The sequence below is a fragment of the Wasmannia auropunctata genome, unplaced genomic scaffold, assembly GCF_000956235.1.
Source record: "Wasmannia auropunctata unplaced genomic scaffold, wasmannia.A_1.0 LD336067.1, whole genome shotgun sequence".
In the NCBI taxonomy this organism is placed as follows: domain Eukaryota; kingdom Metazoa; phylum Arthropoda; class Insecta; order Hymenoptera; family Formicidae; genus Wasmannia; species Wasmannia auropunctata.
The window spans coordinates 556,671-572,076 of record NW_012026823.1 but is presented as its reverse complement, the minus strand read 5'-3'; the positions used below and the strand labels follow the sequence as shown (position 1 = coordinate 572,076).

Here is a 15,406-nt window from a genome sequence, read left to right as displayed (position 1 = left end):
GCTGCCGTCGCGAATTCCAGGCGGAGGCATAAAACCACCCTTGTTTCTTGTGAACCATTGTCAAGTGTCGGTCTACCGGCTTTTTTTCGAGATTTCTGCCCGCCGCATTTCGCCATTCGTGATGTAAGTAGCGCTATTTTTCCACACCGGGCACATGAACTTTCTAGTTGATGATGAATTATGAGCTGCAAGTGATTAGCTTGAAAAATTGTGAAAATTTCCCATTATTTCGCTCTATTATTTATGGAGCGATTTTATGCGTGTTTATTTATCATCTCTCGCTCGCCGAGAAAACACAATTTTAATATAGAAATTTAATTTTATGTATATCGATACAATACCATTTTATATTAATCACAAATGGATACCTGAAGCAGTGGCTAATTTTTAAGTGATTAAATTTAAAATTATTCTTTTTAACTTACCTGATTAAATGTTTTTGTTATTAATTTTAATTATGGATATATAACATATATATTAAACAGTTTTTCACGAAGAAGAAATCGATTCTAAAAGCAGGAAAACGATAAATTATATGAGGAGGTGCACGATTTATAGTATATGACCCCTGTATAACATTTCGTTCGAACGATTATAATTCTCATCACGGTCGTAGGTCAACTGCACTTTTGCTTTTCCCACACGGGCCATATCGAAGAAATTTATTCCTCTCGCGTGGAGGATATTTTCTGGGATAGAGGATGCTTCCTCCCTCGCGTTAAAACGAGAGTCTCTCCCATTATTGGCTGATCCACTCTCTCGAATCGACCAGTAACTCCGGTAACGTAACACGAAACGGAATAGTGCGGCGATTGAGGCGAGTAGAGGTCGGGGGCTTAAGTCGCCCTGCAACTACATTCGTCTAACTGAAAACATGCGGAATTTACGATGACTGAACCGGTATTAATGCGAACCCCGGACGGACTAGACTGATGCTTCATCGTCGCCGGAGATTACGCCCGTAAATAAATCAGCGTAGTAACTTCCCAGCTGATCGTTACGTAATCCGAGTCGATCTTAACCCCGCGCGCGCGCGCGCGACGGTATACCTACTTCTCTCGAGCCAAGATTTGCGACATCGTTCCACCTGGGGGATCTTGCCGGGCGATTTGCGACGCGCCACCTCGGCGGTTTGTCTAACCGCCAAAGTACCTTATACCACCTAGCGCATGGAGAGAGTGTGCTTCATCGTCGCCGAGGTCGCGAAAAAAGGACGACAGTTCTCTCCCTCTTTCTTTCTTTCTTTCCTTCTCGAACGAAGCCAACCTCGATCACAACCGATCCCTTGATAAACGTATATCACTATCCTTTTTATATTACGATGAAATCGCATTACCTTGCACACGAACGCATTTCGTTTTTGAAATTGATCCAATCGGTAATAACGATGTAATTAATTGATTGTGCGCACATGCATTTAATACGCGCATGAATTATGGAATTTATGTTGATAATATAATATTTAATGGCAAATAAATTTTCTAAGAGTAACATTATGAACATTTACGCACAGAGTGTACTCCACATATATCTATTTGATAGAGTGAGAGAAAGAGAGGGACGCTGATATCTTCATTACCTATTTATTAATAAATAAATACATTTAATTATTTGTGTAATATGACAAGAATATGTATATACAATTTAAATATACGATTAAAAACAAATATTTGTTTATTGTTTACTATTAGTTTAAAATTAATTATTTGACTCGAGCGAAATTGAATTAAAAATGGAAAATTTGAAAAGATAAAACAAACTGATTAAAATTAATTCTGTTAATATAATTTTCAAATATTTTTTACGATGTTAAATAATATTAATAATTTTTTAAAATTAACGACAAGGAAAAATTTAGTCGTTTACGAGGCTTATTTTATATCATTTTCTAACAGTAATCAGCAATCGATAGATATAAAAGCAATTAATTTCTTTGATTTATCTCCGCTATTCTTTTTACCGTCAATATCGTTTACGCGATTGGATTTAACGAAGCTTGCCCGTGTCGAAATATTATTTTAGGAAATCAATATTCCAACCGTCCAAAGGTAACCGTCGTCTTCTAGCCTTTACGTGATGGCCTCCGCTTTCCCGCTTTTAAGATCAATTTTATTTCTTGCTTGCATATCACGCTGGTGGCTAACCTTCCGGAATTTATGGAACGCGCTAAATGGAAACGCCGAGTTTTTCCGCGTTTCCCTTCAATTTTATCGCGACCACTACACGCGCAATATCCATCCAATTTTTTTTGTACCGATAGTCAGATAATGAGGAACAAGTTTATGCATAGAAGACAGGATGGAGACAGATTTTGAAATTAAATGGGATTTATAAATTGCTAGTAAACGTGAAGTAAAGTTTACACTAATAAGAAAAAAATATTTTGTATTTGTGATTATAATTGCATGGTAAAAAAATTATGGTTAAGATCACTATTTTTATAGTTATTATTACTATAATGTTGGTAATAACAACCTTATATGTATATAGTTCTGTCAAATATGAAAAAATTTGATTATAAATTATAATAATTTCAAATATTAATGTAGTAAAATATCAAGATATATATGGCAAATGAAATAAATATTTTTATGTAGTAAATGCCACTTTAATTATAGTAAATATAATTATTGTCTTAACATTTGCTTGCTATTTATATTGTAATAGTAACTAAAAAATAAGTAAACGAAAAAATAATAATATTAGTCACGATGCATTGTTAAAACAGCTATAATTTGCATGGTTAAATTAATTATAATTTTATAGTTATCCCCGAAATTCATTATAAATTATAGTTAAATTATGGTTGTTCCAACTATATTTTTCTCTCAGTAGATATGTAAAGAAAAAATATTTTGCGTCTTTGAAGAATAGCGAAAGATATATATCTAAAGGACAATTTAAGCGAGAATAAGTACAATATTTTAGTAACAAACTATTTTTGGGGAGAACTGCGTTTACGTTGTTTTAATAATTTGTAAGATAAAGTAGTAAGAGTGATTACTCGTGCGAGAGAAATTATGTTACGGTCGATTAATTTAATCAGGATTCTTGAGAGAAATGGTTCTGCAATTATAGTCATCTGCGACCTGTATATACTTTGACCATTTAACAGATTATATAAATGTTAAACAAGCTAGAGACAGCGTTGATGCAATGACGTGGTTCGCAAATTACAATCCTTTCTCCCGGCTTAATTGCGAATTACAAAATTCTCGTCGATCATGCAAAGTGGTGAATGTTGCACGCAATAACGATCTATGAATAGTTAATTCAAAGCGACGTCAACATCCGCGTAATGACGTTGCAACTAAACTCTATAGCTGATTCTTAATTTCTTCTAGTTTCTCAGTTCCCTCTACCATCTAGTGCACAGAAATCATTTCGATTGACCTCTCCTGACCCTTGGTTATCCTTATGATTCTCGTTTATACATTTCACGTTCGATAAGAGTCCTCATTAACGGGTCTTTCGTCTCGGTGCTTCATCCACTAATTTAGTGCCTGACGAATTCTGGAGTATCAATACATGTTTAATTGAGTTATTCACGATTTCAGCGTTGAGTAAAAAAATGTATATTAGTTGGAAAGATTTGAATATAGACGATTCTCTCTCTCTCTTTCTCTCTCTCTCTCTCTGTCCTAATATTTAAAAGCTCCAAATTAATTATAAAATAAAATAGAGTATAGCTGGAATTAGCTAAACTTGATAAAGCTGTTAATTTCTGAAGGTATACATACAAAAGTTGGAATTATCTAAACTGAGTGAAACTAAGTGGGAATTGGTACATATCTCGCGTTCAATCAATAGCCAATTCGTATTCCAAACGACTGGTGGCCGCCGTTAGGGGATTAATTAAAATTACACGAGTTAACTCATGCTTACCTCTTTAACGTTCCATCGAACCTATACCGACAATAAACGCGAGCCTCTTTCGCAGCAGGCATCAACGCCGGGCAAAGCCTGGCATTGTTGGCGTTCCTGGCGGCGATCGGTCGTCACTCGGTTGGCTTAGGTCAGGTTCAGGCGCACCGTGGAGTGCTGTGAGTCCAGTGCCCTGTGAGAACCGTTCCGGCCGATAAACCACCTCGTCCGCCGCCGCGCCATGTAGAGGATTCGACGCGGATAGACGTCGTGAGGGTTAGACCGGGTCAACCGAAACGCCGGACACGACGGAACGAACGCACGCGAAGAAGACGGCCGAGCAGCCAGTTAGTTAGCGCTACAATGCCTTCGGCCGGCCTCTCGTCGCCGCACCACCTTCCCTCTTCTCCCTTCCGAGCCTGCCATCTTCTTTTAACCCACGTTGCCTGCTCACATTGACGCACAATTCAATTTTAACTCTGGCTGGAAAATCGATCGCGATCGAGCTTACAAAGATGATTTCATTTCCACGTCGTTTCTGCGGAATAGTCTGTGATTATAGTCACAGTTGAATGAGAACTATACGCGGCATGCCGATATCTCGAAAGCTGCGCATGTGATGAGGAAATTATACGGGCAGTGCATAAGCTCGGATTTGATCACCCAAGTGCAGAGGAGGGATGATTAGATCCTAACTAAAGAATGGCATAGATCTAATAAATTAAAAAAATAGAATAAAATAAAATAATAAACATGCTGGATGTTTTTAAAGACAAGAATTTTATTTTACAGCGAAAAGTAAAAACGAATATCAAGAAAAGAAAAAGAGATTTCCGTTTGCAATGATAATAATTAATATTATTAATAATTTATTATTTTGAGTATTAAAAAATTAATGTTCTCGATTTACTTGACGTTACTGATTTTCCGCTCCTCTAACGTTTCGCGTGCAAACCTGTTACGGATCACTCTCTGCAGTTTACCGCTCGTCTAGTGGTAGTACAACAGCGGACGGGTTGAAGATAAAAGTGGAAGAAAAATTTGAAGGCATGATAAGAGCATTTCCACCCAGCAAACGTATACGCTATTGCGTTCGACTGTGTGTACAAACACGTACGTGTACATACGCGCATACACGTGGATATAGTGCGTCTCTCGTATATGCTGTAGCAGCGGAAACTCCGGAGCGCGGAGTACAATTCCAGCGGGCAGCGCGCAGTGGGTAAAAATAAGGAACACAACCGGCTCCACCCACGCGGTTTCCCCGTGAGAGATCGTACGTCAGTCTCGTACCAACTGTGAATACAACAACAGCGAGCCGGGCAGGTCCAATTTGCCGTTGCTTGCTGTAGAGGCGGCTGAGTAACACGTTGGGGGTACGGGCAGAGATGGAGGAATGGAGGAGGTGGGAGATCAGATCAGCTGCGGCAAACCCGCCGGCGGGAGCGAGTCTGACCACTCGCCGAAAGTCGATTTTCTCACTAAATCCGATTCCACGTGTTAGCCCGTCTCGCCCCGATTTGTCAGAAGGAATAATAAGACTCTTCTCTCCGAAAAACGGTGGATGACAGTAATCTCGATCTCTCGATTCTAATAGCGAGTTTTTGAGTCACTTAAGATAGAACTGGAGCTTTATTGCGTGGATTAATCTCGAAAGTTTTTCCGCAAATTGGAAAATTTACTATAACGATCGTATCGGAATCTCAAATATATTCAGGATAACAACTCAACTAAATATCGACGAATTTGACTAACAATGAATTAGAAATAACCTGAACAGAAATTGATTTAATCGAAACAGAGAAATGCTAGTTTTAGAAATTGTGAACCGACAATAGAAAAACGTCAAAATGCTTGACTAGGGAGAATTAGAAACTTAACCGTGACGAAGACTTAATTACAGTACTCCGCAACTTGTATTCTGATTTATCTCGCGAAACTTAATACTCTTGCATTATGACTGATACATTATTCATAAGAATATAGTGTTTCTCCGTAACGAAGTTCGCAATTATGGCGAAATGGATTAAAAATGCGGTTGCGCTTTTTTTTTTAATCTGCTCGTTCGCGCCAGCGACGCCTAGCTATAGCGGTGATAAGTTATCGATTTTGTTATACATTAAATTATCTACTGTGCGTCGGTGACACCTCCATTTGTGTCGCGAACAATTACATTACCGTAGCAATTTTTTCTTATAATCGCACGCTGACGAGGGTCGCTTTGTATATCGCGAGATGCTCTTCAAATAGTCAATTTCATGAATAATCTAATTTTTCTGTCTCGGCACCGCGTCACATCCCGCAGCTCCCATTAAACGCGTCTACGATGCGGCTATTCAGCTCGATCGGGTCGTTGTACCAACTGGCAGGATATAGACGTAGAATACTAATGTCACTGCGCTATCACATATACAGCACTATTATTAACAGTTCCACTGGTGATAGTGCCTCAACGATGCCATTGAAAATCGTCCCTTAATTTTCTCCATTACCCATCATCAACGTGCACGTCATAAGAATAGTTCGTCAAAAAAAATTGTTTGAAAATTTCCGGCTTATTCATGTACAATAAAACAACGAAACAATATGTAAAAAAAATCTGTTTGTTATTTTGATCCTCGAATATGCGATCGTATTCGTAATAAAGGATTGTCAAGATTCAAAAGAAAGAAAAATGACATGAAATGAGAAATATTACAATATATCAAATACTGTAGAGAGTTTGAAATTAAATGTTGTTTGATTTAAAATTGGAAGAAGATTGGAATACGTGAATTGATTGTCGGAAAAAAACGAAAAACAAATAGTGTAGATGTTTTCAAAGATTTGTCTGCCCAAAGATTATAGGCATGCATTTTAAATAAAGGTTTAATTAATCAAATGATTAACATCATTGTATTATATAGAAATTGATTGAAACAAACTGGTGTTTAGTAATTTATTTTTTATTTATTTATAAATAACAAGAACAATAAAAATAACATAAAAATTAGAACTCTTGGACTTCAGCTGAATACGTCATCTGGATAACTTTTACGATGTAATAAATTTTAATTAGCGTCATAGGCGGCTTGCCTATAATAATAATTAAACCGCAATATATTCCGATCGCGGTGATATTCCGCGTGTATAACGACGGTGGGCGCACTTGTGCTCATTCACGTGATACAGCCCTTGGCAAACGCGATTGACATCGATTGCAGATAAACTGACGCGTTTGTAATCTGTCATCTCACAGTGGAGTGTTAAGCGTGGAAAAACCGGCGCGCGGCGGTCGAGGCCTTGAGAGTCGTGCAAACGAAAGCGGATCGAAAGGCAGAATGCGCGTCAATGCGCGTATAAACGTCGGCGAGTCGGTCGCCGGCGCCGAGTTGGAAAATCGGTCGGAAAGTGTCTCAAGGAAATCGCTGCGGGAGCCGGGAAAACACATGAGAAACGCTGAGAAAAGACGAACGGTTGCTCAATGCTCGCTGGTGCGGCGCCTGACCGCGCGCGCACATTCCCGTGGCTTTTTTTAACGGTCGCCAGTGTTTCTTATTATTCCGGATAAACGAGATGAAACAATCGCTTTGAAAGGTTTATGTATCATAATTTGATATCCTAGCGATAGGAATATAATTATGTATTCGAAGAATAAGTGTAAAATTTATGTTATGTTTCGGGCGAAAGATTACGTTATGTTTAATACAAAAGAGTAGTACTAAAGAAGTTACAAATTTATTTTATAGGCAAGAATTGATAACGAAGTATTATTGATAAAGAAGAATTATTCTCATTTGTTTTGACGTATATGACAAAAAAGAAACGTTTCTAATATCATAATCTAAATATGACTGTCATTAGACCATTTTAATTGAATTTAAATTTAATCTGCGTGCACGATTTTTGGTCTAAAATAAATAAGAAATAAATAAGAAACTAGAAATTTGGAGTGAAAAATACATATATAAAATATTCGTCCAGTAACGATCTTTCGGCACCTTGCGCTCTAATGTTGTAGCCCATTTAGTTCCATAGTTCCGTTAAAGTGACCCAGCCGATGCATTATTCGGCGCACGAGCCTCCCTACGAGAGACGAACAGCAAGAATTCGTCGTGAGAACCGCGGGCCCTTATCGGGCTTAGCTGGCGAACACGCCTGAAAGATTTAGCGGATTACGTCGAGTGAATCGCTCGACGAGCATTCGCGGTAAATGTTACATGACGTTCCGTTTTCTCTTGGAGATCCGCAGCTTTCGATAAATGGCTCCGCGAACGGGGCGCATTCGCTTGGATATTAAAAAGATGCAGCACTGACAGGAGATAGGCACCTTAAGGCTATGTTGAGATATTGAGAATTTTTTTTTACAGATGGTCTATCGATCGTTAAATATTGTTACTACATTCAGTTCAGTATCCTAAATAAAATGTTCGATTAATGTAGTAATTTTGAAATGAAACTTTCCGAACGCGTATTTTTTAATTGGTCCACATGCGCTATAGGATTTAATGGTATAGGATTGTTGCATCGTTCCGTTGCTCTTATTGTCTATAAATAAATAAACCAGTTTCATCTTTGTATTTTATCATTTATAAAGTATGGAAAATAAAAGTGAGGATGTTTACAATACACACGTTTCGGTATTATACATTTTAGCTACGATATTATCTATCTGCAATATTGAAAAGAATATCTTACGTGTACTAGACATGCAATATAACCCAATATCGATAAAATTTGAATTATCCGGATAGTGGCATCAACGATACGATGTTCGATCTAATTTATAGCTACTTGAAATGTTTAGTCCGAGCGAGAGAGAGAGAGAGAGAGAGAGAGAGAGAGAGAGAGAGAGAGAGAGAGAGAGAAGGACTGATATTTATCTGATATATAAAATTGAGTACATTAAGAACTTAAATGTAATATCCTTGGAAGTTTCTTGTTAGTTTCTCGGAGTTGCGACATCTACGCTGTAATGGAGAAGTATACTTTTATATAATTCATTCTTGTGCTGCGTTAAGATGTTTTATCAACATCCCGAGACCGGGTTACTCAAACTTTGACCGCATTCGCTATGTGAGAATACTGCACGTGTAAAATAAATAATATATATTACTACAGCAAAATTATACAAACTGTTACGCTTTTTGTAGATTTTTTTTTTAGATACAGATAACTTATGCATACAAGATCAGTAATTTATACATGAAAAATATTCATCTTACAGAACATTCTGCATAAAAATCGAGAAATAGAGTTTCAATGCTTTTTCTATAAAAAAAAAAAAGATTATTTTTTACTACTCCGCCATTACATATTTATTAATTATTAATGATTATGCTATCAACTTCTAAAGATATTCTAAATATTTATAGTTATATAAAAGGGAAAATACATTGACTGGGAATAACATTGGTTGTTTGTTCAGCGCTCGCTCTGTTACTACAAGAAAAGCAAGCAATAACTGAGAGAGTCTTATTTATACATATAAACATTTCAAGAATTACATTTTTCTGATATATATTTTTCATCTCAATGTAGCAAAAATTGACGTTCTGGTTCCCGTTATATAGAACAACCATCTATTTGACACCTGAGTGCCGATGTGTAAAGTGTCAGCAGTTAAATGGACGCGTTAAATGGAAGACGGATGCTACCGGACGAAAGCGGCACGCTTTCCTCTGCAGCAGAATTATGTCGATCATCTCGAAGCTGCAATATTTTCGCAGAAATATCGATGCAATAACGTGCTGGAAGGTGAATTGTAGCGCTTTATCATCTGCCATTTTTCGTACAACGGTTTGTAATACATGTGTAGTGAGATGCGAAAGCGTACATCTGAAAGTCCGTAATAGACAATATATCGCGATAAAACCACGAGATTTACAACTAGAAGTATAGTGAAATGAAATAACGTAAATGCAAATGCAATGATTAGTTAATAATTGGGAAAATCAATAATTGTAAAATTCTTTAACGCACGTGAAGTCGAGTTTTTTTTAAATTCTAACGGTTATAATTATTATAATGTTATAAACGATTGATAATAAAGCTGATTTATAATTTAATCTTCATAAACAGATAATAAAGCTTTATCTTATTTTATCTTAAGTTTATGCGAATCTTTGATATAATTTTGATGAGCTTTTACATTTTTAATTATTTAAAAGATTTTATATTGATATAGCAAATTTCTTATAAATATTATAAAAAATTCTAAAAGAAACTTTAATTATAAATTATTGCAAAGATTTCAGAAATGACGGAATGTAGTGCAACAGTGATCATCAATTAACAATCACAACTGTTGTCACAAAATTCAGGTGCAAAATGGATGGTTGAGGATATTAGAGCACAATGATTCCGCTTTTTCCGGCAGACTGGAGCGCTACGACCCGAAAATTCAACAGAGACGTTCGTTTTCATCGCGAAAACGTATGTCGATTTCCACATTCGCCGTATTTTCGATCGCGCCGAGTGTATCACGCGCACGTGGACATATAAGTACCGGTTCGCGGTGCGCCGAAATGACGAGGGGGAGTTGAAACGGAGGGTTGCGGGGGAAGCAGGGGAGCGAAAAAAATATGTCGAGAGTCGGTCGTGCATGTACCCGCCGACCTGTAATACTACACGGCACATTTTGTCCAAACTCGGCGAGGACGTACTTTCACGCCGCGCCGCACGCGCTTTCACGAACCTATACAAACCAACAGTGACGAACGGCAGAGCCGTCTCACGTGGATGGTTCCTTTTTTTTTTAATTTAAGCGAACGTTGCATATCCGATCGATCGAAATGTGATTCCATTTCAGGAGTCAATGTCGTTAAATTTGGATTATTTTATTGGTCGATTTTTAAAATTGGTTTTTCCAGATTTTCAAAAACAAGGCTGGGTGCTCTATGCTCGAAAAAATCGATTTTAATGCCAATTAAATTATTATCCTGCAGGTGAATTTTCAATCGATAATTTATATATATATATATAAAATCAAAGTTTAATTACAGAATTGTTGATTCCGAAAAAGAATGTCATTATGAGTATTTGCCCGATCGTGTCAGATGTCAGCGGTCGGGATAATCGAAAATAATTTCCGTCGGGCGATCCGCGAAACGTTGCTTTAATTCGCGTGTCCTCTTTTGCGCGCGTGTCGCGTTCAAACGCGAATATCGCGTTATAAACTGCATTGTGTGCCGGCGTGCGTATCAAATATTCACGGGGTTTGTATTTATGAAACACTCATGAAATTTATATTGTTGCTTTGTGCGCGTCGCGATGTATGCGCGCGCGCGCACATGCACGTGTATGTAAATATCATGTTACTGTGCACTTTGCAGTCATTTCTCGAAATATGACGCAGTTATCGTGGCCATCGGCAGACTGTCAAAATACGGCTTTAGAGTAAGTCTATTTTGATCAAACGTAACTTTTTTTTTACGAGCGATTTTAGGACAGCGATAACTTCGCGCGACAGCGCTGTCCATTGATTATATACCGTATATCGGCATGTACAGGAACTCTAAAGTCGCGCAAGCAACGGCGAGTCGCGCTTTTACGATCCACTTTCATCGTTTAATCGTTTAATCGTTAGAAACTTCGTTTATGCGGCTAACGTGAAAACTTACTTCTGCGACCAACAATTATACATGTATAGAAAACGCGATTCTCAGGAATCACGCGACTCAGATTCCTCTGTCACATTGCTTCAACGACCTAGTAAAAAAAAAACCGTGAAAAAAGTCTTCTAAGATGTCGTTAAAAAAGTAGAACATTTCAAAGAGCTCTTTAATAGTGAGAAATCGTGACACATATTACATTTTACAAAAATAGATAAGTAATTATAAACGCTCGTATTTTGTTTTCGAATTGCTGTTTCTATAAAATAAATGAAGCTAATGTTGGTTAATTCGTCAAAACATGTTAATGCGTTTAATGTTAAACAGCTCCATAATTAGGGCGGCATTTAAAATGCGGCCGACGCTAATTCGAACGACGGCATTAAAAAAAATACCGTCTCGCCACCGATAATACTTATACAATGCCGTTCTGATGTGTCTTACGACTGAGAGCAAATACGGATTTGCCCCGGAGCAGCAAAATCGTTGGCAAAATTGTCGTTAAAAATTTTTCGCCGAAGAAACTTCGTTGCGGGACGCTAATGGCGGGTAATCAAATGTTAACGTTATAAATCCGCATAATGACGTCGTTAAAAATGAGATCGGCTCGCGATGCGAGAATGTGCATAAAAGCAGCTGCCGAGTGCGCCACGCTAAATGAAAGCCACCCGTGAAAATCGTGTCATTCCATTAAAGCAGCGGGACGCGCGTGCACACGGTTCGTCGCATACGGCGCGTAGTAATTCGAAAAATCGAAGCGAGATTTAATTAACTCAGGATCCCGGGGGGGGGGGGAGGTAAAGCTATCGATTCCGATGCCGTTGTTTATGAAGTCTATTATGATTTGGTTGACCAATTCCCGATTAAATTAACTTTTTTCTTCTATCAAAATGGATAATGGCTATAATTAAACAAATTGAATGAGCGCCATGTCGCACGAGGGATGATCGCATTACGGGATACGGGCTAATGTAAAGTAATACGAACGGGATTACAGTATTTCGACGTAATAATAAGCGTGGCTGCAGTTTAATGTAACATAGAAAAATATTAAAAACACGAATATAGACAAAAAAATATTAATTAGAGTAATAAAAACAGAAATTATGCCTAAAATGCTTTAAAAATGAATGATAACTACATATCGCGGTTACAGATTATCATAATACATCACAGATATGCAGACTGGTAGTATCGTTTAGATTTGAATCATACAAAATTACAAAATTAAAAAAAAAGTTGATTGTCAGACTCTTACGAGGCGTTATAAATGTGTTGCGCGAAAATAGAACGAGTGACACGATTAAAACGATGATTCGCGCGCGCAGTGTTATAGGAATAATATTTTAATATATCAAAATTTAAAAAACACAGTTACACACAAACTAAACGCAGCTAGCTCTCCGAGAAATTTGAAAAAGTGGGCTGCTTAACAGGATTGCCTCGTATCGTTATATCGGGACTACGTATTAGATCGGCGGTCAACAGAAGCGAGAAAATGTAGTAACTCATGTAAATGCATTACATGAGTTTTTATCTCGATGTTATCTCATTACAACGAAACGTATGCACGCATGCACGCACTCACGCACGCACGCACGCATACCGCTGTATCGTTGTAGCGACAATCACGTCACTCTCGCGAGAGTGTGACTTGTCGGACGCGTGAGGTAATTCTAAAAATCCGAACGAAATTTAATTAAACCGGGGATGCGGAGCTGACCTCCCGTTAACTCGGCGCGTCATTGCGTTCGCGCCCGCCGGCCGCGCGGGTCGCGCGGTGCATCACTTTACAAAATGCACCGGGCGATGTCTCGAAACGATTTCCCCGTGCCAAATTACCTTTTTCGGATCTATTTGCAACTTAAAAGCCTCTCGGGCCGCCCGCAGCTGAAATTTACATCGCTAGCGCTATCGACTGTTCCGCCGTTATCCGCCCGTTTACGAAAAACCTGCCGTAATTGGAAACGCCGAGGCGAAAAGAGTGAGTGAATGAGAGAGAAAGAGAGAGAGAGAGGGGGGGGGAGGAGAGATGCGTTGTAACGAAGTGAAAATTCTACGGTGTGGTTGCGCACTTGCAAAAATATTCGTGAATCGGCGTAACAATTATTTCGAGCCGCAAAGCGGATTACAAATTGGTTACGTACCCGAAAACATTACGGACAATGAGAGTTCCACTTATCAAATATTCCAATGATCGATATCCAACGATATCGTATTTACGGCATGAATATTATGTGCTCAACAATTAGAATAATTAGAGCATTATTAATGTATATTTGTCTCATTCATACGCCATAATTTTATCTGTGCGGATATCTGTCAAATGAATATAACGTTTGAAACTTTAATGTTAAGTCGTTTTATTTTGTGAAATCAATTTTGTTATACTTACTTCGGAGACGAATCAAAATTGTAAAATGTTTTATCGCTATAATATGTATGCGTGAGTGCACTTTTCATATAGCAAATGAAATTGAATCAAATATTTTCCATTTGATAAGAATAATTATCGTTAACTTGAAGTGAGGTGTACTACTGATGATTTGATAAATTCGCACTCTGCATGCACATGCGCGCACATACACGAAAGGGAGACGGAAAGATCTAATCTTTTTTCTATTATACTATAAATAAAGTTAAGAATTCTGTCATTGTCAGTTTTTGAATGGTACATTCTCTGCGCATAACATATCTCGTACCTATATAAAACGAATTTAAAGAGACGTTGTAAAAAAAAAAGAGGGAACGTTTTTGTGAAAGATATAGGACTGTTAATCACCGCATACGTGCTCACATCACCACCCTCGCGAGGCGCGCGTTCTCACGTGCGTGAAGCGCGCGCGAGAAGCCTCGGCCTTGCGACTCGCGGCTCGGGCATCGACGCCGTGTCGGTGGTGTCGCCAAAAATAGCCGACCGATTGTAGCATCGGCACGCACGGGTAAGCCCGTACGTGTGGTACCCTAGTATATACGAGAGACGACCTCACCGCGCGGCGCGCGCGATTCCCTTTTTATCGGGGGAATTCGCTTTCGAGCGAAAGCTTGGAATTCCAGCGGCAGCGCGGAACCGGTTCGCCCGGCTGCCGCGGGACGAGGACGAACCCTTTAAGACGGCGGAGGAGGTGTATACGGCGGGCGTTCGTCGTTTCTCGGTCTCTTTCTTTCTCCTTCGTCATCGGGCGATCGGATCGGTCTCTCTCATCCACGGCCAATAAATCTGCGCGGTGCGCTATAGCGTAATCGCGCGGCTCCTCTTGCGAGATCATATACACGAGAACGAGCGACAAATCGCCTCGATTAGCGGTATTAGCGCTTCGCAACCTGGCGATGTTGCTGGCACGACTTTTGCGGCGGCAACGACACTTTAAACGAGACGAGAAAGAGAGAGAGAGAGAAAAAGAGAGGATGTTCGTGCACAATATTAACGGGCCGAGTACCGTATTGCCGCTTCGCAATATACGATTAATTAGCCGCGTGCTAGAGATTGCACTCCGTTCCGCAATGATCGGAAGAGCAGAGAGCAGAAGAGGCCGTTATGTACACCGGCATGAGATCTCGAGAGCTATAAGTAAATAAATGTAAACCGTGGACGATAGTGACCAAATGGGAAATTGCTGTTGTACATGAAAGAGTTACTTTTATTCAGAAATGGGCGGCAAATGAATGGTAACAAACAAAAGGGTAGACACTTAACACTGCCATCGTTGCGTTTCTATAACTACTTCAAAAAAATTACGATTCTTTCAAGTGCTTGTAAATGTGTAAAATTGCATGAATATGTTTGCAGTTGAATTAAAAATTGACTAAGTGGTGAGAGCAGAAAAAAAGAAAGAGATTGTTGTACTTTTATCATTTATTCTCTGGGTCATCTGGATTTTTTCTAACGTTTCTGTATTTTAATAAAAGGAAGACTCTGTGTGCGTGTGCGTGCGTGCGCGCGCGTGTGT

General features: G+C 38.8%; 1 protein-coding gene and 1 long non-coding RNA gene across 2 annotated transcripts in view; one reads left to right on the top strand and one right to left on the bottom strand.

The window, feature by feature from the left end:
* LOC105450240 (plexin-A4) overlaps nucleotides 1-15,406 on the top strand; it is a 77,298-nt gene that overhangs the window by 19,915 nt on the left and 41,977 nt on the right. The window lies entirely within an intron of this gene.
* On the bottom strand, nucleotides 9,357-13,977 carry LOC105450239. Its single transcript, XR_974440.1, has 3 exons — nucleotides 13,852-13,977; nucleotides 13,604-13,775; nucleotides 9,357-9,593 (listed from the first exon to the last, which is right to left on the bottom strand). It is a non-coding gene; the product is annotated as an uncharacterized LOC105450239 (long non-coding RNA).